A 26,072-nucleotide genomic window follows, 5' to 3' on the forward strand; every position below is an offset into this window, starting at 1 on the left:
TATGTAACCTGAAGCGTATGTAACCCGAGGTACCACTGTAAAGAAACTAAACAGCCCCACTCCTCCCTCAACAACTGAGGCTGAACTTTTCGCCATTTTGATTTTGATCCAGCATGAAACACACACACACACTCATGCACGTACACACACACACACACACACACACACACTTTTAGATCACAATAGCTGAGAAAGCATTAGTCTCTCTCTCTCTCCATCCCCTCCTGTAACTCCGCAAGGGTGCATTCAGAAAGCTATGATTATTAGAATTTCCACCTACGCATTATCCCCCTGTAAAGCCCAGTTTTGAGGTTCTCAGCTGGGCAAGGGTCCAGCCTCATGGAGCCAAGAGGGATTTCATTTCTAACTGATTCAGCTGATTGTGCATAGAGCTGAAATGGCAAACATCTTAGGAAGAAAAAAAAGAAGCGAAGTTCCCGATATAAAATTAAACTCTGTACTCTACGTGCAAGCTGACACTGTAAATAGCCAGCCTTGGAGAGTTTCCTGAGATCCAAACATTTGGCTTCAATTGCCCCGCGAGCTCTCTGGATGCCCAAAGACTTGCCTTTTTATTTGAGAGAGTTTTATTGCCACCCCCCAACACATAAAACACATGACCAATAAAACCAGCATCAAGTTCAGCCCTAAGACGTGGAGGGGGAAGGAGGCAGGGAAAGAAAAAGAAACAAGGCACACAAGTACATATAACAGTTTGATTTAAATGTCCTGCAGAATATTCCATATGTGGACACAACTGGAATCTGTTAAAAGATAGCCAGAAGTACAAAGTTCTCTCGCACTGCTGACAACTTGGCTCTTCTCTCCTTTGTTTGTACCTGGTGGCTCTTTTCTATTGACTGCTGCAATTCTGAGACAGAACATTAGCATCTCAATTTATTTCAGCATTCCAACGTGATACAAGTGAGTTGTCTCAAGTTTCCCTGAGAAATAAAAAATGAAACAAAAGCCAAAAAAAACCCCAGCTCAATCAAACCTTGAAGCCAATGGGTATCAAAAAATATATAAGCAAGTCTTGTTTTGATATTTCTGCAAACTCCATGTTATGTATTTATATCTCTCTTTTATAAGAGAGGTGCAGGTCAGTTCTGTATCCAGGGCAGTTGTCTACCAGAAACCCTACCTGCCCTCGTACTATCTCGCCAGAGTGGTGCATGCTCTAATTATCTCCTGCTTGGACTACTGCAATGCACTCTGCGTGGGGCTACCTTTGAAGGTGGCTCGGAAACTGCCTTTAATCCAGAATGCGGTAGCTAGACTGGTGACTGGGAGTGGCCGCTGAGTCCATATAACACCAGTCCTGAAAGATCTTCATTGGCTCCCAGTAAGCTTCCAAGCACAATTCAAAGTGTTGGTGCTGACCTTTAAAGCCCTAAACGGCCTCGGTCCTGTATACCTGAAGAAGCGTCTCCACCCCCATCATTCTGCCCAGATACTGAGGTCCAGCGCCGAGGGCCTTCTGGCGGTTCCCTCACTGTGAGAAGTGAGGTTACAGGGAACCAGGCAGAGGGCCTTCTCGGTTGTGGCACCCGCCCTGTGGAATGCCCTCCCATCAGATGTCAAAGACATTCAGAAGACATCTGATGGCAGCCCTGTTTAGAGAAGTTTTTAATGTGTGACATTTTAATGTATTTTTAATCTTTGTTGGAAGCCGTCCAGAGTGGCTGGGGAAACCCAGCCAGATGGGCAGAGTACAAATAAATTATTATTATTATTATTATTATTATTATTATTATTATTATTATTATTATTATTTTCTATTCATTCTACTCATAGGAACATAGGAAGCTGCCTTATACTGAGTCAAACTATTAGTCCATCTATCTTAATCCCATCATATCTGGATAGGGCTGGAAAAGCCTCCTACGTATAACCCTGTTAGTCTATATAGACCAGGAGTCGGCAACCTGCGGCCCATGGGCCACAAGCGGCCCATAGGGGTCATTTAAACGGCCCACAAGATGCCCCCAAACCAAGCCACCTGCTTGCCGAGTCCCCACGCACAGCTCTAAACCAGCACTGCACGGAGTGGGAACCGCAGAAGTGAACCGGCCCAGGTGAGGTAAACCTTGCCGACACCTGGTGTGGACCAGGGGTTGTCAACCTGGTCCCTATCACCCACTAGTGGGCGTTTCAAGATTCTAGGTGGGCTGTAGGGGGTTCTATGGCACAAGCTGAATCCTCCTTTCATCAAGCACTGGTGGGTGGTAAGGAAATTTTACCATCAAGAAAGATGCATTAGTGGGTGGTAGGTGTAAAAAGGTTGACTGCCCCTGGTGCAGACAGTACTGAGCTAAATGGACCAGTGGTCTGATTCTGTATATAATAGATTCCTGTGTTCCATGAATTATTGAGAAGGCCTAGTTTTTCACTTGGCATTAAAAGGATGGTATTAGGTGAACCTATATATGCACACACACACACACACACACACACACACTCGCACTCGCGCGCGCATACACACATACATACATACATACAAGAAGGCTGGAAGATAGTTACTTTCCTCTCTTCTCCTTCCCATCAGACTTGATGGGCCTTTTGCAAGTCTCCAATAAAACTCATAACTGTTAATTGAACTTGGTACCTTCTAGTTGTACAGTAGGGAGGCAGGGTGTGAAGACTAGTCCTGTACACATTGACTCCAAAGTAAGTTTTCAAGCATTCCATGGCACAGAAATTTGATATGATGGCAGTAGATCAGTGTGTTGGAATTGTTATTGTTGTTTAGTCGTGTCCGACTCTTCGTGACCCCATGGACCAGAGCATGCCAGGCACTTCTGTCTTCCACTGCCTCCCGCAGTTTAGTCAAACTCATGCTTCGAGAACACTATCCAACCATCTCGTCCTCTGTCGTCCCCTTCTCCTTGTGCCCTCCATCTTTCCCAACATCAGGGTCTTTTCCAGGGAGTCTTCTCTTCTCATGAGGTGGCCAAAGTATTGGAGTCTCAGCTTCAGGATCTGTCCTTCCAGTGAGCACTCAGGGCTGATTTCCTTCAGAATGGATAGGTTTCGTCTTCTTACAGTCCATGGGACTCTCAAGAGTCTCCTCCAGCACCATAATTCAAAAGCATCAATTCTTCGGCGATCAGCCTTCTTTATGGTCCAACCATAGCTTTTTGTGTTGGAATTATATCACTGCAAAAAGTGGAGGGGAAAGGCTTTAAATCAGAGCATTGATAGAAAGGGGGGGGCGAGGCTCAACTTTCTCCACACCTGTGGCTGTGAACTCCTCCTCACACCCCTAAACTATTTGCCATTCTTCTCTTGGTGGGGTTTCATAATTATAAGTGACCAAATGGCAAAGAAGCTGTTTGGGAAAGGATGGAAGGGGAAGGGGAAGGGTTCAGCTACCCTCTCCCACCTACCAATGCTACACTTAAAATTGGGAATGGTGAATCTCAACCCCAGTGCTGAATGTGGCTTCTCTATCTGGCCCTTTGAGCTCTCTTCAGAGCACACCCCTTACTGGAACTGCTCTGTATCCTGAGAGGATACCTAGCTGAAATGTGTCCTTTGAGAGTGCCTCTTGCTTGCCTGGATGAAAGAGGGGGGGGGAGATGTTAGTGTGTGTAGAAACTAACCTGTCACATACAAGGGAAAACTTGCATTTGTTGTTCCACCTACTTTTTGCTTCTTACCCTTTCCACCACAGGCAGATGGCCTCTTAATTTCAACAGGTCTGCTCTGTGTAGGACTTAGATGAACACAACCCACTGCACTCCCCTCCTGCCCTCCCAAAATACATATTTAATCAAGTCTCAGCTAGTAATTTGTCTGCCATATTCTTAACCAAATGAAGTGTCATAAACTAACTCATGTACACTCATTGCAATAATCAAGGGGGGGTGTTACTCAAAGCATGGGTAATGCATGTCCTTTGACCCTTCCTCTTGACTGCAGCTTTACCCCACCAGTAAAGACAGGGAAGGAAATTCACCCAATGGAAGAAGTGAATCGGATGGAAGGAAAGAATGGAATATGGGCAGTCAGGGGAGAAGAGGCCATCAAATGAGGTCAGCAGGCATTCCTAGGCAACTAACAGTTCCATTACACCATTGGCTGTAGAAGGAGCTGCCACCCCACAATGACCCAAAATCAACAGATGTGTCATGTTTAAGATTGTCTTGGAACTAAGTTCGCTTCTTGCCTATTTGAAGAAAACCTTGCAGCCAAAGTTTGCTCAGGGTGTGAGCTGAGTTTTGGTTAATGCATAAGCCAACAACATTAACTCTTGGTGTTTTGTGGATTTACACCCATAAATGGACATAATTAGCATTGCCTCTGTTGCTGTGAAGATGAAATAATAATTAAGATTTGTTACATCATTCAAGGATGGTCAAAAAAAACACCTGACCCTAAGACTGCAATCCTTTGTAAGTCGACACAGGAGTAAGTCCTATGGAAATCTATTTTTAAATGAACTTTCCAAGCATTATTAGAAACACATATTTTGAGAAAGGGAACAGCAAATCTTCATGCAGGTGGTGGTGGTGTTTTGTTTTGTTTGTTTTGTTTTTGAAATGGCAGGTTACTGCTGAAACGGGATGGACCTGAGTCGTGGGCGAACACATATGAAGATTACACCGACTGGAAATATACTGATATGCCCCTCCCTGTGGTGAACTCTCCTTCACTGGAGGTTTTTAAACCGGGATTGGATAGCTAAATGTCAGGGATTCCTTAGCTGTGATTCCTGCCTTGCAGGAGGTTGAACTAGATGACCCTTGGGGTCCCTTCCAACTCTATAATACTGTGATTACATCTGTAAAAGAAGCATAAATTGGAACCAAAGCATCCAGGCAACAACCGAGAGAAATTTATAGGCATTCCTATTAAATGATCTTGAAGCTCAAAGCTATGACTCTTTATCTCTGTAGTTTTTCCTCAACTTTTCCTGGGGAGTGGTCAATATTGTGTCTTCATTTTTGTTTTGTTTTTTGAAGTGCAGAGAGAAAAAAAAATTTGCTTCTAAAGACTTTTCTGGACTAGAATTTGCATCTGCTTTCAGTTTACTGCTCTCACTGCTGTAATGTTTAAAGAAAAGCCATTTAAATGTCAGTCCCACTCGCTATTCCCTTAGCCGGGACAAAACACACCATCCATGACATCAGTTAATCATCTCAAACTATCAGCCTGTGCAGATAGTTGAGTCAACAACAAGCCTCTAAGATGCAAATAGCTCACATAACAATGACATGATAATTATTTCACAGACAGATGTCCTGGACACTGAAGCTGAGTAAGACTTCGTAGGAACAAATCTTTCAAGCCTATCCCTGACTAGAGCCAATGTTGACAATCAAATTGTTATTTATTTATTTATTTATTTATTTATTTATTTATTTAAACATTTATATACAGTGGTACCTTGGGTTAAGAACTTAATTCGTTCCGGAGGTCCATTCTAAACTTGAAACTGTTCTTAACCTGAGGTACCACTTTAGCTAATGGGGCCTCCTGCTGCCGCAATGTGATATCAGTTCTCATTCTGAAGCAAAGTTCTTAACCCAAGGTACTATTTCTGGGTTAGCGGAGTCTGTAACCTCAAGCGTCTGTAACCCGAGGTACCACTGTATACCATTTTTCATTAAAAAACACAATAATTTGGTTTACAGCACAAAATAAATACAATAGAACAGTGAAAAATATGAAATGGCTTTAAGATGCTTCATGTTAGCATAGTTACTTAAAGAATGCAGAGTCCAGAGAGAAAAGTCTTGATAACACTCTGCTCAGCAAACTGAACAAAAACAGTGTATAATCTGAGAAAGGAACAAATAGGTTTTGTCTTTCTTAGGACAGGCTTTCAACATAGCAGGGATACAGTCAACCAAACATACACAGGAAAAATTTCCCTCAGAACTACTCAGCCAATCAGACCATATGCTACCTCAGTAGATAATGCCACTCTGCCTGGTGGCTAAGCAACATTCCCAACCATCCTCCTTTTGGATAGTGGACCTTATGAATAACAGAAATGACCTTTAAGTTACAAACTGAATGATCCTGGGTGTCCCCTAGGAATTGATTCATAAATGAAAATAAGAATAAAATACTTTAAAAAAACCAAACCCCAAAATACCACAAATATCAAGAATTGTCTGTAGAGGTATTACTAAAAATCATTGCTCAGGAATGCCTTCACAATTAGGTATGTTTTAACCGCACAATGAAAAACCATTGCCAGAGTGCGTACCTTGACGCTAGAAACATTAGGGGGTTCAGTGCTTAGTCAAAGTCAAGGATTGCTCAGTATCAAGTATAACAATCTGCCATCTAGCCACCCCAGGTCTACAGAAATGAAAAAGGGCCTGACTCTGAAGTACCCAGTTCCAATGATCTCCCAAGAACATAAAGTGAAGTTGTACCCATTTATCACAAAAGTGGAGCCATACCTCTGGGTTGAATCTCTCTCCAAGTCTTTCACTTAAACTTGATTGAAAATAAGTTCTTCCTATTTATTTAATGGTCCCTTTTATTCTGCTTTTACAATAGGTGGTCATAAAAGTTGAAATTTACAGAACACTTAAGACTGTTGTGTAATCATAAACTCATTTTTCAACCTGAAGCTTTGCTTCATTCGTTTACTAACCAAAAAAGGGGGTTGCTGATGTGTTGCTGAGATCTGGTATCCACCACATGTTGTAGTAATGATCACTCTTTAAATATACCCTATAAATCACACACTGGAAGAGTGTGTTTGAGAAGGCTGATGTGACACAGGTCAAAGGGCAGAGGCAAAGGGGTGTTATGTTTATAGTCCTTTGGAGGGGAACTGGTTAATTAAAAGATGGCCTTCATTACACCTTCCAATGGAGCACTTAGAGGAACTTTTCTGACTGCGACTATCCTGCCAAAATCTAATTAGAGATTCATTGCATCTTATAAATCAATGTTATTGTGTGTCAGGCAGATACAATGCATCAAGCCTAAGTGGAATTTTAACTGTCCAAATCCGTTTGTCTAAACATCATAAAACCTGAAACAAATCAAAGAGCCAGTTATGCTAATAAAAGAGACACATATTTATTATGAAATACTGTGCAGTGTGTGTGTGTGTGTGTGTGTGTGTGTGCGCGCGCGCTTGCTTAATGATACAGGAACGGAGCCAGGTCTATCACAGTAGCTAAATCCCACCTTCTGGGCAATAGTAATAGCCCTGGCTAAGTTTTCACCATGCGTAACTAGCTGGTGAAAGTCTGGTAGCCCCCAGATGGAGACACACGTCCCTGTGGACATCAAAAAGTGCTTCTCTGCAGTTCAATAGCTCTGGGAGAGCATTGCAATATGGATGCAGGTGTGCATCCTTCACCAGCTGCATGCACCTGGGTCCTCTGTACAGATTTCCTGTGATGGGAAGGGGGATGGTTGCTTGGCCGACACACTTGTGTCTGTGTAACCAAATGGGATATTGCACAGGTAGTAACAACACAGAGACAGAGACATTTGTTGCTGTTGGCATCCATCTGTCTTGAGAGACAATGAAGTGTGCCTCCAGGTGTGAAACCACTGGGTTCGCAGTACCGAAGTGACCTCCCCAGGGGGCAAGCCTGGGCAGTGTCTTGGGCCACCCAGACGACAAGATCCCCTCTTGGCTTAAGTGATGTGGTCCAAAGGAAAGGAAAGCAATATGTCTGGTACCAGCTTGGCTGCAGAAGTTGTCGGAAGGAGGTGTGAAAGGCGCCATTGAACCGCTGTAGGGACACCACTCTGAATTTCTGTAGGGTTTAGTCCTTAACCTTTTCTTCTCCCAAAGATACCCTGCTAGGCAGCAGAGCTTTAGAATAAGAGTTTTGCTTCTCCTAGATGGACTATCTTCCCCAGTTGATGATCCCCTTCTGCCCCTCACTTCACAGCATGGGCAGAAATTAACTTCTTGACCGTTGGACCCACTCTTGGTCTCATCCAATCCACTAGTCTTCACCTGCAGGGAATGTCCCTCATTAACAGAGGATTTGAGACTCATCGGCTACCCTCACCTGGTTTAGCCGGCCAGTTGAAACTCTTCCCAAGGTGTGGCCACTGTTGCATGCTGTCCTCTGGTTCTGACTTGCTCTTTGGTCCTGACTTTTGGCTAATTCCTCAGCCCTGCCTCATTGTTTGCCCTTTGCTCCTCACTTCTCAATTGCCCCAGAGCTCCTGGTCCCCAGCTCCTGGCTCACCATCTACTCGACATCATAGTTTCCTATGTGTAGGAAACATTTTTGCACGAAGGAACATCCCATCCTGTGAGTCCTCAGTGGCAATCTGAAGTGGAACAGCCCTGACAGTGCCTTACGTCATTTAAAATTAAGCCTGCTTCCCTGTATAGTGCTAAAATGCCTGCTTGGCTTTCCTGAGCTGTATCCAACACAAGTCCTTACCTTTGTAAGTTTTGTCTATTAGCTTCTATGAGTTTACTAGAATTGGATACAACCCCCTGAGTTCTTTTTAAAGCCACTATCCTTGAGGAAACTGCACAAGAATCTTCAGTCTATCTGATAAATCCATATGGACTGTCAACATTTTTAAAAAAAAATTTAATGAAAGAAAAAAATCCCTGGAAAGTCTCTAAGCTATCATATTTTGCATTAGTTATTCTAGTCCACTTCCCCCACTTTGTAATAACTGGTTATCAAAATGGAAAGTGTAGAACACATTGCATAACAGAGTTCGCTGATGGGTCAGCTGATTGCCTGTTTTCTTCCTGCATTTCAAGGAAACCATTAACTGATTTATTGCTGAGGCTTATATCACAATTTCTAAGAAAACATTGTTTGTGGTATGATATGAATGTAAAAAAAAAAAAGCCAAGATGTTTCCAAGCGTCTAAGCCATAAGATGAGATCAACACCACTTTCATACGACTGCACTTCTCAGTCCACAGGGAGCTGTGTAGGGAGCTTATAGATCTAACCTGTAAAACAATTAGATCTACGCCAGCCTTCCACATGTTATCACTAGCCAGCGGGGTGCAAAACCTCTTTATCAGTTGCTATAGAGCAAAACCTCTTTATCAGTTATTGTAGAGAACAGGTTGTTACACAGTCATCCCCATCTCTGATCTGCCCAGCACAGAGAAGCACCTTGAGATATGAGTGACTGGATTCTGAGAAAAACAGACAAATAAGTAGCTAAGTCAAGTCGGGTTAAATAGTGTTGTGCTCTGCAAACATAGCATGAAGACTGGCAACATTAACCACGCTTTGGGGAAATCCCTTGCAGATAATTGCATTGCTGGGAGACAGTCAGAGAGGCAGTTTTAGGGCAATGTGACTGGTTCCCCCAAATGGGCACTGAATGGGGAGGGAGCCCAGTAAGCACATGCCTAGCTATGGGAAGGCGGCGTGAGGGCTCTGATGGGGTCTTAGATTCCTCCCTCCTCCTCCCCCAAGCCAGCTAAGTGCTAACTAGGCTTTGGGAAGGAGACAGGAGGACTTGAGGACCCTGTCAGAGCCTCACACCTCTTTCCCAAAGCCCATTGCCTCACTTACCAGGCTCAGCACTCAGTGCATCTATCTCACAGCCCTAAATCCACCCTGCTACACTACTCCCATGCTGCCAGCCAGAGATTTAGATTACAGTCTGAATGAGTTTAATACTCACCCTTGATATTGTGCCACCGCAGGCATGTCTTCGTTGTTCATCAGAAAAAGTGGCAGAGCATGAGTGAAATGTGCTTCTTTCAGGTCTCATGCTCTACAGACATAAATATGGACAGAATGGGCACGTTCAGCTTACTATGGAGGATATATTAAAATATATAAAGATTCCTGCTGGCTCAGGCCAAAGACCCATTTAGTCTAGCATCCATTGGCCAACCAGATACCTCAATGGGCAGCGTACATTTCATGGCATGCTTTGCACAGAAATAGTAATGGAAAACTCACCCCGTTGTAAAGTTGCTTTTCCCAAGGTAATTCAACTGGACTGCTGTCTTTCTAGGAGTTAACTGACATTGGGACATTAATATGGATACTACTTTTTTTTCTTCCTAGGAAAATGCTCAACTACCCATAACTCAAGACACGTATTTATTGACCTGGACTGCCAGTAGCCTGAGAGAAAATTCATGTCATATTTGCACTGAGACATTCAGCTGAATTTGATGGGAAACCTGGTTGGACAAGGTTCTCCATCTCAATCCCATATAATGCTTTTTAAAAGAAAAAGAAAAGGAAAGAAAGACTCCTCACTTCCATAGCATTTGCCCAAAACAATCAAGAAGAATCCCACCCTCCCACCCACCCATTTTTGGTTTACAAAATGAGTACTTATTGTGCTAGAAAAGTGTTTCAAAAGGAGCGCCTGCATTCTTATGCAACACGAAGTCATGAATTCTGCATGAGGCTGCATGCACACCTTGTCAGAAATTATATCTGCTTCAGCTAGAGGGACAATGATACATATGTTCGTACGAACACATAATATGTTTTATTTAAAGTATGCCATAAATATTTTTTTTGCCCTCTAGCAGAGTTTAGAATGAACAGGCGCTGTATGGTATCATGACAACAATGTTCAGATAACAGAAAGGGAAGAAATCTATTCGAAATTGTCTAACTTTATCTGTGCGTGTGTATGTGGGGGGAATACTCCATATCTTTACTGATAAAATTGGCACTTGCAGGAGACTTACTGCAGTAAAACATATGCATTCTGCCCATCACGCAGAATTACACTAATATGCTGATTCAATATAGTGGTCTTCACCGAGGAGGCATTGCTTCTTGATGGCTCTCTCCATTCTGAGGCTTGGGGGCAGATTCTTACCCAATCCTAGCATGACAATAGGAGAGGAAATTCAAGCATCCCTTAGGGATAGGGGAGAAATTTGATTCTGTTCACATTTAAGGGCAAGCCTGCCTAAACTGCGCTTTCCAAAACAGTGTGAAATCCAAAACACAGCCATCCTTCAAAATTTGCACTGCTCCAAGTTTTGTAATGCAGTTCTCAAAGGATAGTTGTGTTTCAGTTTTGGTTTATGTCCTCTTTTGGAACGTGCAAATTAGGGTAGGCTTGTGTTTCTTTATATACATACATTTCTTTACATTGTTTAGTCTGTGAACCTCACTGAGCTCTTTTGATAAAGGGTGGTATATAAATTTAATTAATAATAATAATACAAGATGACTTCAATTTCTCCTCCATCCCTAGTCCCTTCACTTGGTCCGTTTACTCAAGATGCATGCAGTTTCTCTCCTGCACCTGCTGCACAGTCCTCCTTTGGATCTTGGCCACAGTGAGTTTATCAAGTGTGCTAATATTTACCTTACTTATTGGCATATACAGTTCCCATCAGCTGCCAGACTTAGTCTATCTGTTGAGACCATCAGTGTTGGATTGCTCTCTAGCAGGGGGAGAGCAGAAATCCACCTGTGTGAATTCTTTGTTAAAGAGAATGAATAGATTTATTCATGAGCTAGACATCAATTAAAATCAAATTACTCAATGGGATAATGATTAACCAAAGAAACACAGCTAAGTTCTCCTCGTGTTGTGCAGGTACATTGGGTACATTTTCTGTGGGAGAAAGTAGTATTGTTCATACTAAGAATTCCTTCTACTTCTGCAGTCACCTGCAAAATTTTGTTTTATGTTTTAATTGCCTTTTCCAGATTTTATTCTCAGCTTTCCTTTGGTTTTGGTATTTTTCTTCCTTCCCTAGCCAATAGGTGCTAATGGCACGAATGTAACAGCAAAATACCCATAAAAGCATTCATAAAAGCATATAAATGAGGAGTGGAGAACCTGTGGCCTTCTAGATACTGTTGGACTCCAGTTCCTATCAGCTCCAGTCATCATAGCCAATGCTCAGGGATGATGGGAGCTGTAGTCCAACAATATTTGGAGAGCCAAGTGTTCCCCACCTATGGAATTGGGGTTTGAATGGAGTCTGGGATTGCATGTGCTGGCTTGTCCATGTGTCGTGTCCATGTGTCTTGAGGAGCCATTTGGACTCCTTGTCTCTCATTTCTCTCATCTCACTCTCTGCTCTGCCCTCGTTTAGCTGAAACCTACAATGTTTTAATAATAATAATTTATTTATACCCCACCCATCTGGCTGGGTTTCCCCAGCCACTCTAGGTGGCTTCCAACAGAATATTAAAAATGTGATAAAACATTAAACTTTAAAAACTTCCCTGTACAGGGCTGCCTTCAGATGTCTTCTAAAAATCAGACAGTTGTTTATTTCCTTGACATCTGATGAGAGAGCATTCCACAGGGGGGCGCCACTACAGAGAAGGCCCTCCCTGTAACTTCGCTTCTTGCAATGAGGGAACTGCCAGAAGGCCCTCGGAGCTGGACCTAAGAGTCCAGGCTGAACAATGGAGGTGGAGATGCTCCTTCAGGTATACTGGGCTGAGGCCGTTTAGGGCTTTAAAGGTCAGCACCAACACTTTGAATTGTGCTCGGAAACATACTGGGAGCCAATGTAGGTTTTTCAGGACCAGAGTTATATGATCTTGGCCACTCCCAGTCACCCGTCTAGCTGCCGCATTCTGGATTAGCCCCATATAGAGTGCATTGCAGTAGTCCAAGCAGGAGATAACCAGAGCATGCACCACTCTGGCGAGAGAGTCCGCGGGCAGGTAAGGTCCCAGCCTGCATACCAGAGGGAGCTGGCATACAGCTGCCCTGGACACAGAATTGACCTGCAGCTCCATGGAAAGCTGTGAGTCCAAAATGACTCTCAGACTGCGCACCTGGTCCTTCAGGGGCACAGTTACCCCATTCAGGACCAGGGAGTCCTCCACACCAGCCCGCCCCCTGTCCCCCCAAAACAATACTTCTGTCCTGTCAGGATTCAACCTCAATCTGTAAGCCGCCATCCATCCTCCGACCGCCTCCAGACATTCACACAGTTTTCATCCCTCGTTGTCCTCATTGCAACTAGGCTTATTTGTTTTATTTATTTATAAAAATATTTATATACTACTGCAGCATAAAGACATATCACAGTGGTTTACAACAATATAAAAACATAAAACCAAACAATAAATCACAGAAAGTTAAAAACTAGTTAAAAGCAAAAAGAAATTGAAAACAGACATACCCACACACCCCATTGTGTGGGATGTACTCTTAATTGCCTGCCTACACCTGGCAGAAAAGAAAAGTTTTCAGTGGGCATTTAAACATTGGCACAGAAGGCACCCACTAAATCGCGATTGGCAGGGTGTCCCACAGGACTGGGCCAACGACCCTGAAGACTCAATTTCCCATTGTTGTCAAATGAACCTCGCCACAGAAGCCTGCCAGATCTCTAGCCCACCTCCTCTTTCCCTTATCTGCAGAGCTGGAAAGGATTCAGAAAAGGGCAACCAAAATGATCAAGGGATTGGAGCAGGTCCCCTGTGAGGAAAGGTTACAACCTTTGGGGCTCTTAATCTGAGAAACAAAGCGAGTAAGAGAGACGCGAGAGAGCGGCACAAAATTAAGCACGGCATGGAGAAAACAGATAGGGAGACATTTCCTTCTCTCACAATACCAAGAACTTGGCAACATCCAATGAAGCCGGATACTGGAAGATTCGTGACAGACAAAATAAAGCACTTCTTCATGCAGCCCACTGTGGAATTCGTTCCCACAAGATGTACTGATGGCCACCAACTTGGATGTCTTTAAAAGAGGGTTAGGCCAATTCATGAGGGAAGATAGGGCTATCAGTCAAGATGGCTGTCTTCTATCTCCACTATTGGAGGCGGTATGTCTTTGGATACCAGTTTCCAGAAATCACAAGTGGGGAGAGGCCATTGTGCTCATATCCTGCTTGTGAGCAGCCACAACAAGAGCAGGATACTGGACTAGATGGGTCTTTGGTCTCATCCAAGAGGGCTCTTTTTATGTCCTCACCGCATATACAGCAAAAGTAGTTCCCTCTAGCTCTGCCTTTTCTTCTCTGTCTCCCTCCTTCCCCATACAACTGGTCCAGGCAGGGTGATGCCAGAATAGCCTTTCCATGCATATTTAAACATACTGATCATTTTTCAGTTCTGTAATAAAATCAGACCTTGATTTTGCACCACGACTGGGCAAAATTTGTGCTCTGCTACCATTCCCCATAAGTGGTCTGCAAGGCAAAGTCCCCATGGGACACTACAAGGCCCAAGATCTTGGAGATCACGTGTCCTTTTGTGACACGTGTACAGGTGTTTGCACGTGATCGACATGCTACCTGGACATAGCCCCATTAAAGTTTGGCTGTGCAATTGCACCCAGGGATACATAGACTGTGGCTATTCACAAGTAGGATATGTTGCCTGTGTGAATCAGTTCCCACCCCACCAAGCCACCACTCTGAATTAGAGTACCCTTCTCCATCATTATAAGAGCCAAGTGTGTGTATTAGCCGAACACTGCGAGACTAGTATTGACCTAGTAGCCTGGCAGCAATTTATTTCGGTTTGCTGTTGTGGTTTATGGTTTTATGTTTTTCTCTTGCTTGGTTATGACAGCCTGTCAATAAAATGAGCAGTACAAAATATATTCAAACCCGGTGTTCATTGATGTTTTATGGAAGTCCCAGGGCACCCCCTAACATATGCTTCTGTCATCTCTTCCTGAAAAGCTCCGTGTTCTGGTATTTAAAATACTGTTTGACTTATCCAGCGGCTGCCTGGGTCCTGAGAGCTTCACTGCTGTTATCCTACAGGGCTTCAAAAGAGGTAAAAGAAACGTACATCTTGTTTACAGCTCTTCCATACAAGGTTTGATAGTAGCTTGCATATCAATGACATCGAGGTTCTGATTCAGCCAACATTAAGCACTGATCTCAGCTGGAACTTCCAAAGACCTTCATTTTGACTGGATTCTGCCCCTATGGTCTAGGGATTTTATTTGTTACATTCATATACTGCTTTTATCAAATAAGACTACTAGAGGTGGCCAGAAGCAGCTTGCTAAATGGAGAACTACATTCACTGCCCAGCAGGTTGGTCACTGCTGTTTACCAGGTGGAAGAGGGGTGAGGCAGTGGGGTAGTTGGGGGATGGAACCATACCAGCAGAGGCAATCCAGTGCTTGTGCAAGTATGCCTGATTCATGCTAACCCCCTTACTGACTCTCCTCCTCCCAGGAGGCAACAGGGACCCACCAGCTGGGGACCTGGCATAGCAGCTTTGCCACACCCAGCAAGACACTTCTGGGGGTGGCTTTTACTACCTTTTCCTCCAGTGTGGCTGCAAGGAGAAGTATAGGCGCTTCGTCTTCCATCTTTGATTGACTGTAGCTTGTCATGTTATCCAAACCTGAACAAACAAGTTAATCTTAACTATGACTAGTGGAAACAGGCCAACTTCAAGCCATAATTCCTGAAGTTGGCTTGTTTTCACCAGCCATAGTTAAGATTAACCACAGTTTAGGCTCTGAACGACACACTAAACTGTGGTCAATCTAAAAGAGAGGCATACCGTAAGTTTTAGATCTCCTCCTTGCAAGAGTGCCAGAAAGAGGAGGGGGGGAGCACATGAGCCTAGGAAAAGGCTAGCTACTTCTTTGAATGCTAAACTATGGTTTGATGTTACATCTGAAAGCAGTCATTGAGTTTCTAGGTAGTCTTCCATCCAGGCAATGACCAGACCAGACCTGCTTGGCTTCAATGACATTTCATCCCTGAACCGGAAATGGCTTTTCTAGGTCACAAACAAAAACAATTATGCATGTAAACCAGAAAACTAATAGGGCCACAGCCCCTCTCCTCAGGCTACACCCCTCACTAGTAGTTTCACACCTCCCTTGGGTGTTTTTGTCTGGCTGATATGTATCCTTGAACTCTGATGACACCTCTGGCCTGGATGGACCATGGACAGGGATATTTGAGTGTGTGTAGAAACTTGACTACTGCGCAAAAGTTTGAATTTAAATTCATTGCTCTTTCCCGGCCAAGTCACTGGCATGTAGCCTCCCAAAAGTATGTGCATAGAAGTATGTGCATAGAAGAATGAGGCCCTTGGGCTGAAAAAGGTTCCTCACCTCTGTCCTAGACCATTCTATTGGTGCAATGGGTCAGTGTGTCTGGCTGTTAACTGGAAGGTTGGCGGTTCGAGCCCACCCAGGGCCGGCTGTGGATGGGATTCCTGCATTGCAGGGGGTTGGACTAGATGACTCCAACTCTACAGCTCTATGATTCTATTATCTTAACATTCTCCAGTGAAGTGCTGGAAAAAATCTGAATGCGAGTGAGGCATTAATCTGAATTATGCAGTTTACCGCCTCCTGTTTGAAATTTATCATAAGGCTGAGCGAAGATTCAGTTGCATAAGGCAAGGCTCTGTAAACCCCTGGGAAAAAATGCATCACTGTGTATTAAAATGCTAATGTTGTGCTTTGTTCTTTGGAAAGTAACATTTAGATTTTTCCAAAGTAATAAAAAGATTCGATATATTATTCAAGAAGTCAAAAACACTTAACTTTATTGTGTGCTGAAGAGCAAGGGGTATTCATTTTCTTGATAGTTACACTTTCCTTTCTTGCTATACCTGAAATGGTTCTTGGACTGTGACGGGGAAAGAAGAAAAATCAATGAACAGATTAAGGTTTGAGTCTACAATCAAAAATCTTTAGTCAAAATGAACCATCAAATATTTCACTCAAATATTGTACACACGCTTCTCCCGGGTGGGAGGGGAACAGGGTTAGAGTTAGGGTCATCCTGTTTTTCCTTGTGAGAAGTGTATGTACCTTAACATATTTGAGTGAAATGCTTGATGGCTCAACTTGGCTAAAGAATTTATCATGGCAAATGCAACGGCAAAGGGGTGGGGGAACCACTTTATTGGCCAGAAAAGCACCAGAAGAGCCAGGAGTTGAATGTTATCACTCTCTCAAAAGACAGTTGATAAAACAGACTGAATTTAAAAAGACTGAGCGATTACAGCTCATTTTTGCCTACCAGTGTGCCATCTTCAGGGTTTAGCATCATCTTTACTATTAATAATAGTCAAATTTCTACACTGCCCTTCATCTGAATGTGGTTTACAATATAAAATCACAAAAATACATAACAAAGGCAATAACCCCTGAACAGTATTATCATTTATTAAATTATATTTATATATTCATACTTGTTGGTTTTTTGTCTTTCTGTATCTTCACTGATGTAGTTTATTCTATATAGCCTTTTCCTGTTCCAGGTCTTGTAATTATTTATGCTTTAGTTTCTAGGGACTCTCATTGTTTATATTGAGTCTGACCATTGGTCCATCTAACTCAGTACTGTCTACACAGACTGGCAGTGGCTCTCCAGGGTTTCAGGCAGGAGTCTCTCCCAGTCCTACCTGGAGATGCCAGGGATTGAACCTAGGATCTTCTGCATGCAAAGCAAATGCTTTACACCACTGGGCTGTATCTCTTTCCCCAGATAGCTCGATGAGCTCATCACCTTCTCCTACCCTGTGTGAAACATAATAAAAAAATAAAAACTAGCTCACACTATCTTACACAAATGCCTATCCAATTTGCTCACTGCAGAAAGGGGTGGACTGAGAGACATCAGTTTTTATTATATATACAATGAGCAAAGAGTTATCCATGCTACACAGGAGTCAATCTGTTGTCATCAATCAATTCTTGCCTATGTATTGTCTCATCCAGTTAATTGAAGTCCATGACTATTTCTAAGAAAAAAAACTATTAAAAACTAAATGTCATCCTAGGGGTGAGGTTAGGCCTGGATAATTATCTGCAGATAGGATATGAATCTGGCTTAATTTTGTTGTACTTAAAATTAATTACTGATTAAGGTGGTGGTGAGGAACAGACAGAAGAAAAGAAGTCCTAAAGTGATCATTAAGATACTTTAGTAATGAACCAAAGATCATTATTTTAAACCAATTATTTTTATTGCATTGTGGAATTTCCTTGAACCAGTCCTGATCATCATTCTTCTAATTTGCCTAGCGCAGGACCAGAAACTTTTCACAAAGGTGCTAGGGAATTTAATAAAGCTGAACTGCCCAAGTGCCCCTAAATTTTTCCCATGTGTATTTTTCTCTGACCTAAATAGCAATGGATAGATAGGCTACTGGATCAGTGAGTTTGGCATATTTCCAAAGGAAACTACAAAGTGATTGTCAGCCATCTTGATCCTGTGGTTGACACTAAACAGTCCCATTTGCTCATTCAGACCATTTCACCAAACATAGGAAGCTGGCTCAGTATCAAACCATTGGGCCATCGACTTCACTGGTCTTCAGCTCATGGGTCTGGACCCATGGGTCATGGCCTCATCCAAGATGGGCTGCAACAGGATGCAAATTTATGGTAAAATATTGAGAAATAGGTCCCCAAATTTATCTTTGGGTTAAAAGTGGGTCCTGGGTCTGAAAGGGTTAAAGTTCCTGATCTCACTGAATACTGTTTGCACTGACTAGCAGCCACTCTCTATGGTGTCAGGTCCTGGCTGGATGACAAGGAGTGGTGGGAAGTGCCAGCCAGGGAAACCCCAAGGGAAATCCCAGAGGAGGAAGGCTCAGAGTCTGTGGATGGGACAACTGAGGAGAGGTCAGAGGGGGAAGCTTGGGACAAGATGCTGGATACTGATGGGACAACAGGGTTTAGTGAACAGGAGGAACCTGGGACAGGGAGCAGTTCAGACTCCAAGGCTGAAGCAGAGGAGGGAGGTCAAGAGACTGCCTCTCCAGCTGCAACAAGTTCCTCTCCCCGCTGGTCTTCAGGAACATGCAGGATAATGAGGGCAGAACAGAGACCAGATGTGCGCAGATGCAATTTGAGACTGTTTGGGAAACATCTGGGAGAGGAGGAGCCTTAGGAGGTGTAGAAAGCAGGGAGCTTCAGTCATGGCAACTGCTCCATAGGGGCAAGACCTGCCTGGAAGTGTCACTGAGGTGTATGCCTTTTCCTTGAATAAATAGTTAACTTCGCTGGCAACTGACTATCTCTTCATTCTGACCTGCATCTGACTCCAGCCTTGACACATGGTATCCGACCAACGTCTGTCCCAGGGATTGAACCTGGGACCTCCTGCATGCAAACATATGCTCTACCACTGAGCCATTGTCCTTCCCTTGGGTAGATCTGGATAACAATGCATACCTGTCTCTGCTGAGTATTTTGGAATTACAAGGTGGAACGATAATACTAATGGAACTTTTAATAAAATGGATCTGCACAATAAGAGGGGGAGAGAGAGAGAGAGAGAGAGAGAGAGAGAGAGACTATCATTTCTCTCTCTTCATCTCTCTCTCTAGGCATCACAACTGTCAGAGGGCGGAACAATTCCTGACTTCATGCTCTGTGGTTTCAGACAAAAGACAACAAGATATTAGCCTCCGTACTGAATGAAGGAAAAAAAAATTTGCCCAATGTGGCATTGAGATCAGTACTGTAAGACATTCTTAGAGGTTAGCATGAATATATTGTTAGAAGGTATGCAATAAGGCAGAGGAAGCCAAGACAGAAAGGAGATATGTGGGGTGGGGTGGGGGGAATCAATTGCAATCCTTGTGGCACCAGACAATCAAAACTAATATCCTGTATGATCTCACATACGAGGCACAGCATTAAAAACTGGAAATATCATTTTGCAAGACGCCCATTAAAGACACAAACACAGGGGTCATCAAGGGCTAATCTGATTGACCCTTTCTGTGGTCATCAGCTTCATCTTTCAATGAATTGCAAAGCCTGGGAAATGAATTTCTCTTTGGGCTTCAAAGAAGGCTCTTCAAACAGCCAGCAGGAACAGCACGGCAGATCTGTTCTGAAGAGAGAGAAATAGGGATCGCTAGGCATGCATTTTTACACACACCCCTGTACTTTCCCAGCTGCCAGACCCATTTGCGTGAACAATGTTTGAAGCAAACTACCAGCCCCAGATCAAGTACGCTCAGTGTCAATGCATGACTAGTTAAGGCAGACAAGCCTTGTCTGTCACCTGAACTCCACAGAGGGATTAGGAGACTCATGCTGCAAAATGAGAGAGAGGACTAGCTAGATAATTGGAGTGTTTCAAAGCTTCTAGCATGCATCTGTGCAGACTTGGGCTCTTTGGTGTTCTAGTTGCACTACATATGACTGTCCCACAAAGAGAGTCCAAGCTTGGCATTCAGTCTTCCAACTGGATCACGTCTTTGTTCAATTGCACTCTGTGCCCTGTCTTGGATCCTCCCCTTGCCAGGGACATAGAAGTTACTCTACCTGCCAGCCCTTGAGTCTGTAGGTGCAGCTTCTGAATGCCAGGTCAGTTTTAAATAAGAGTTTCCTGGGTCATGATTTTATCTTGGATGAGCTGACCTGGCTTGCATTACCAAGACCTGGGTGTGGGGACAGGGAAGGGTTTATATTTACCAGTTATGCCCACCTGAGTTTTCTATGCAGTGCAAGAGCAGACCTGAGAGGTCATGGAGGAAATTCAACCTTTTGCTTCCTGTTCAACTGGTCCAGGTGTGGAGTATTGGGGATTTGGGGATTAGGGATTCTTTTGGGCTGCACATTAATTCCTGACACATTCAGCCTCCAAGCCTGAGGTACCCCACCCCTGACTTTGAACGAACATCCAGAGGGGAAACGAGATCTGGAGTCTCTAGTCCATTCCATCCATATTTTTCTGTCTCCCCATAACATCTAGTGTTGTTCTGAAAGCTCTCCACGCTTTTCTTCCTTTGTGAAAGAGGCACCCATTTTCCTGCCTCATTCACAGGACACTTCAGAATTTCTCCAGCATTGTGTTGGCTATAGAGTTTTAAGCATACTTTATCATTGCCAGGTGGCCAAGAATGGTCTGTATTTTGTCTAAGCGTGTCACCTGTGTTTTGCAGCCTGCCTGGCTGCCTACACTTCCTGATCTAATTACAGATAGGTAGCCGTGTTGGTCTGCCATAGTCAAAAATAAAAAAAATCCTTCCAGTAGCACCTTAAAGACCAACTAAGTTAGTTCTTGGTATGAGCTTTCGTGTGCATGCACACTTCTTCAGATACACAGCTCATACCAAGAACTAACTTAGTTGGTCTTTAAGGTGCTACTGGAAGGAATTTTTTTATTTTTTCCTGATCTAAAAAAGCCTTGTGGGAGGAGTTACTTCATAATGTCTTCCCCTGGGCTTTAATTGAAGGAACACCCAAGAAGGCTGCTGAGAAGGAAGGGGGATGGAGAGAGAGAAAGAGAGAGAAGATAGCAAATCAGGAGCAGCAAAACAGTTACCCGCAATATTCTGTCCTAATCTATGTTCTTTTCCATACACCTCAATTTGAGGGAGGGGAAGGGGGAAGTAGATATCAGATGTGACAACTGTATGTTTTTCCCCAGATATCTGACTGTTCATTTTGACTTGGAAGGGCTACAGCACCTTTCAAAAGTTTTCGCCTTCCATTTCTGAGGAACTTTATCCTTGTGGCATGGATGTCACTTTTCACAGTGCTCAAACCAGCTTCTGCAATTTTCACATAACGGCAGTTGTTGACAGGTTGTTAGGGCTGACAGTGAATATGTTTGAAAAACTGTCAAGCTGGTGAATATATATATATATATATATATATATATATATATATATATATATAGTATTTAAGAGAGGGAGCCTCCTCTAACATTTGTAACAGCATGTTAAAACTCAAAGTATAGTCTTGGAACGTGCAGACCTACTTCCAGTCACACTGCATGCCCTCCAACGACAGCTGACATAAATATATGATCCTTCAAAATTAGTGTCAGGTTGTCACTATAAAAAGGTCAAGACCACAAAACCCCATTTATCTGAATGAGACTGATTTGGCCATTTAAACGCTCATTTGCAGCAGTTCCACATTGCACACTTGAATTTTGGGCTCAGTTGAGATCTGTAGCTTTTTAATAAGCCGGATACACATTGCTAGCCTTGCTGAGCCCCTGGCCACTCAGGCATCCTGAATTCAAACACAGACTTCCCATCCAAAGGCATTCCTTTGCTTTGCACTGATCCAGGAAGCTTCCAACCATGGACCAAGGCAACCAGAAGACGGAAGAGTGAGAAGCAGTCTTTTTTGAAATCCCCACAGGCTTTGCCTATGGAGCTCAGTTCTTAATGAGATCTTAAGCAGCCCAGTCTGACAAAAATAATTATTGCATATTTGCATGAGTGACTTCCATCCAAATAGGGTTGCTAGGTGTAGATTCTGGCTAGGGAATGGACAATTCATTGTATATTCCACTCTCTTTATGGAACTACATGATCTCTTTCAGAAAATAACCAATCTGGAATTGAATGCCTTAAAGATCTTGGAGGCTTTTTTTGTACATTATAAACAAACAACAATAGATAGAGAATGGCTTAGGTACCATTTTTCTAAATGCTGAGTGCACATACCTCTTCCGTTCTTTCTGTTACAAGCAAAGCATCTCTCAGGTGGCCTGCCTCATTTGACTTATTGCTGTCTGGATCTCATCCGTCATTCCTCATCATGTTACCGGGACTGGGTGTGGACATCTCTAGCAGCAAAATTGACAACACATTGTATAGAGTTATTTAATTTATTTTAAGAAAAGCAAATACCTCTCTATGAATGTGTGTGTGTATGTTGGCTGGTTTGTTGCCATATGTTTGGGAAAACCCGAACATGTCCTCTTTTGGGGGGCCAACATGGCCATCCAGGAGGATTCTTACATTTTAAAGGAAACGTCTGGGTTTTTTGAGCTCGGGTGCGCTCTTTTCCCGGCTCAGGCTGGCAGCGGCTTGGGCTGTATTCTTTTTTCGCTTGAGATTTGGCAGTGGGGATGTGTATGTGTGTGAGTGAGTGTGTGTGCACGTATGTGTGTGTGCTAGTTACATAAAATGTGAGAAACCTGTACAATATTAACACTTGTATGTCTTAGAATTTGAATAGGCTCAGGAAAACAAAGACCAAAGACAGTTTTGAAACTTTATGGCACATGTTTATTCAGTACACTGGAAAGAACAATGTTGTTCCCTTACCATCAGCTACTCACAGCTCACTCTGGGACAATCTGTTAAGAGACAGATTAGAAAACATCTAACTGATGCAATCAATTCTAAACTACTTACAAACTTACTTAATGTTTGACTGTATTATTTATATTGCATATGCAAGAAGTTTAAAGGTGGGGAGAGATAGCCTGCTTTTTGTTTTTTTAAAAAAACCTTTTCTGAATAGGTCCAGGGTAAAATTTTCCGACAGTTACTGGTAAATACCAGTAATTTCTGAGGCAGCTGATTGCTCCAGTAAATATCATCCCAAAGTCATTTCCATTTCCATTCCCTAGCAAATAACATTTCCCATGGTATAAATGTCAAAAAGCACATTATTTATGGCACAAAGACTTCTGATAAGTTCTGCTGTGCCTTAATTTTGTGAATAACCAGTAAATGTTAACATTTACCAAATTTCTGATATATACACAATTTTTTTAAAATGTACTTTGACATCTACAACAGAGCTGGAAAGCAAAAAAGACGTCTCTGTATTGCATAGGTTTTCAAATAATACTGTAGAGAGTATCCCCTAAGCCTTATCGAACAAGTAACAGAGTGAAATTCTCCAGGAACAAAAAAAGTCTGGACGTGTTTTATGTGCTACACTAGGTCCCAGCAGATGCTCATGCAATGTTTGCCACCAATTCAAGAGGCAACAGAAACAAGGTCAGTGTGCTTTGTTAACATAAACCTAGACAATTCCACTCAGGTGTGCTGGTTCCTAAATGAATGCATGGATCTTTTTTCCACATGCTGTTATATTTCTTTTGTAACCACAGTAGTGAGAGGCACGTTCTTGAACTTTCCTTGACTCCATGGAAGTATTCTGAACTTCAGGGAATAGCTTAGAGAAATTCAAGATTTTGATAAAAATCTTATTCTTTGAAACCTAAGTAATGGCCGTTCTGCCAAACTGCCCCTCCTAAACTCATTAAAACACTGTACATTTTGCCAAGACAAGGATTTCAGCCATTATAAATCTGCCCGGTAGTTTCAATATCAGGGTTGCAAATAAAATGAGATCAGCTGCAATGATTGGATTCATTGCCCCATATCAAAGAATGGAAAATTAAAAACAAGTCAATTAAAATTAGAGTTGTGTCATATATATACCATTGGGTAGCAACTTCAGTTATGAAATGAAACCCTACAGGAAACAAGTGGGGTGCAGAAATGCATTAAACATTCACAGGAAAGGAGTGCTGCTTACCTTCCTTAGCTTACAAGGCAGCAACAGGTTTCCAGTATTTTCCCCTTGTATTTTTAACATTAAGTCACTTTAGGCCATTTTTGTGAGGAAGGCAATGAGGAAGGCAACTAATAAATATAATGAATAACAATAGAAATAATAGCTGCACATGAAGCTACTTGGGAGGTGGTGTAAATGTGTACAAGCACCTTGCCTGGATCAAGGCCTGCCTAAGAGCCAGGAAGGGATGGAGCCTGCAGCTCCTATTTAAGTTCTCAACATGAGGCGCTTCACTGCTGAATCAATAGCTGTTTGAATGCAGGGTAAAGAACCTTGGGCCTGAGGGACAAATGCAGCCTCCAGGTCCCACTATCTAGCCCTCAGGACTCTCCCTAGGTCATTTCCCCACTGCAGGCCACACCCCTTAATGCATCCTTGAAGGCTGATAATGTATTTTGCTTTTCTAGATAGGGGGTAGAGATGAGCATATGACTGCACAGAGAGACTAACTTACTGCACCAAAGGTAAAATTTTCATTTGTTGCTCTACCCACTTTTACCTCTGACTGTCACCCCTGTAGGGTTGCCTGGAAGGGACCAAAAAAAGGTTCCCCAGCCATGTCTTAGAGCTCCACGTTCCACTGCAGACCCTTCCTGAAACCAAGGGAGCAGACAAGCCTTCAGCATCTTGACTGAGTGTTGTTGGTTCCATGGCTAGCAAGATGCTGTTATGCAGGCCCCATTCATTACAATGCATTTTAGGTAGATGAACCACCAACCAAGGTTAGATTCAAGGTTCTTCTTGCATCAAACGCATGCCATATTCTTGTGTTATTTTGAACTGACCCTCCACCCATCCACAACACGTTCATTATTGAGAGCATTTCTAAGAGATACTCATATCAGCCCAAGTCATTTTGTTGCCATTAACATGTAACTTGTGATCCAATAAACGTCACAGTGAGTTTCATTTAATTAAAATCATAAATATTATTCGGTAATGCAGATTGACGTTTATACCTTCATTTACGTGACGTGGGATTTATGGCTATGGCTTTATTTGATGGAGGACCACAAATAACGCCCATTAAACTGCCACGGGATGGACAAGAGATCACATTAATGGAATTAGACAAGGCAAGGTACTGATCTATGCAGCTCTCTTGCTTTAAGAAAGAAAGCCAGATCCTGCCTAAAACCAGATGTTTTCTTTGGCTGCTGTAAAAGTTTGCTACATATTCACCGGCAGTTTGACACTAGCTATGCTGAAGTGGAACAGAACACAGCACCAGGGACAGGGCTTTTCCATGCACATCCCAAAAAAATTACAGCTTCAAGTTCATTCCACTATTGTTATCTCAAAAGCATTTGTACAGATCTATTTCATAACTTTTTTTTTAAGTTTAGCATTAAATAGGATCTATGTGAGCTTTACTTCTGACTTTTGAAGAAAAATGTAAAAAAAATCCTATTGGAAGATAGACCTCATATTTTCCCCCTTATCTTCAATTGAGGAAGACCCAGAAAATGAAGCTAACCATAGTTTTGCACACACATAAAGTCTTAATTTTATTTGGAGTTGGCAGATTATAATCAAATGAGACAAAGGAAGCAAAGTTATTTCTCTGGGGAAGGTTTGAATCTTACCTCTCCAAGCGAATTCTCACCCCGCCAAGTCTGTCCCACCTGTGTAATGTACAGAAGGGTAGCTTGTTGCTCTTCCACAGCATTAATAAAATCTCCTGCTCTGGTTTCTGTCCTTGCAGTATTGTTGAAAGACAGATCTAGTCTCTCTGTCTCTCTTGCAGAGAGTAAACAGCACATAGACAGATGACGATGAGAGGTGAACTCAAATTTGCCTCGTGGGCAAATTATCTAACTGGATGCCATTGCGGAGTTGAGAAAAACACTGTGGGAATGAGCAAGCCTCTTCAACCATTATATTAATTGCCTTGG

At 42.8% G+C, this 26,072-nt stretch overlaps 1 long non-coding RNA gene across 4 annotated transcripts; it reads right to left on the reverse strand.

Moving 5' to 3' along the window:
* Window positions 1–597: 597 nt before the first annotated feature.
* Window positions 598–26,072, reverse strand: LOC310712255. 4 transcript variants are annotated; one of them, XR_014528810.1, is made up of 7 exons: window positions 25,764–26,072; window positions 24,677–24,770; window positions 22,911–22,942; window positions 22,305–22,426; window positions 21,045–21,092; window positions 2,609–3,159; window positions 598–944 (listed from the first exon to the last, which is right to left on the reverse strand). It is a non-coding gene; the product is annotated as an uncharacterized lncRNA (long non-coding RNA). The 4 variants fall into 4 exon arrangements; XR_014528809.1 differs by lacking the exon at window positions 22,911–22,942; XR_014528811.1 differs by lacking the exons at window positions 21,045–21,092; window positions 22,305–22,426; window positions 22,911–22,942; window positions 24,677–24,770; window positions 25,764–26,072 and adding an exon at window positions 11,275–11,439.

The sequence above is a fragment of the Podarcis liolepis genome, assembly GCF_965112155.1.
Source record: "Podarcis liolepis genome assembly, chromosome: 7".
Classification (NCBI taxonomy): Eukaryota; Metazoa; Chordata; class Lepidosauria; order Squamata; family Lacertidae; genus Podarcis; species Podarcis liolepis.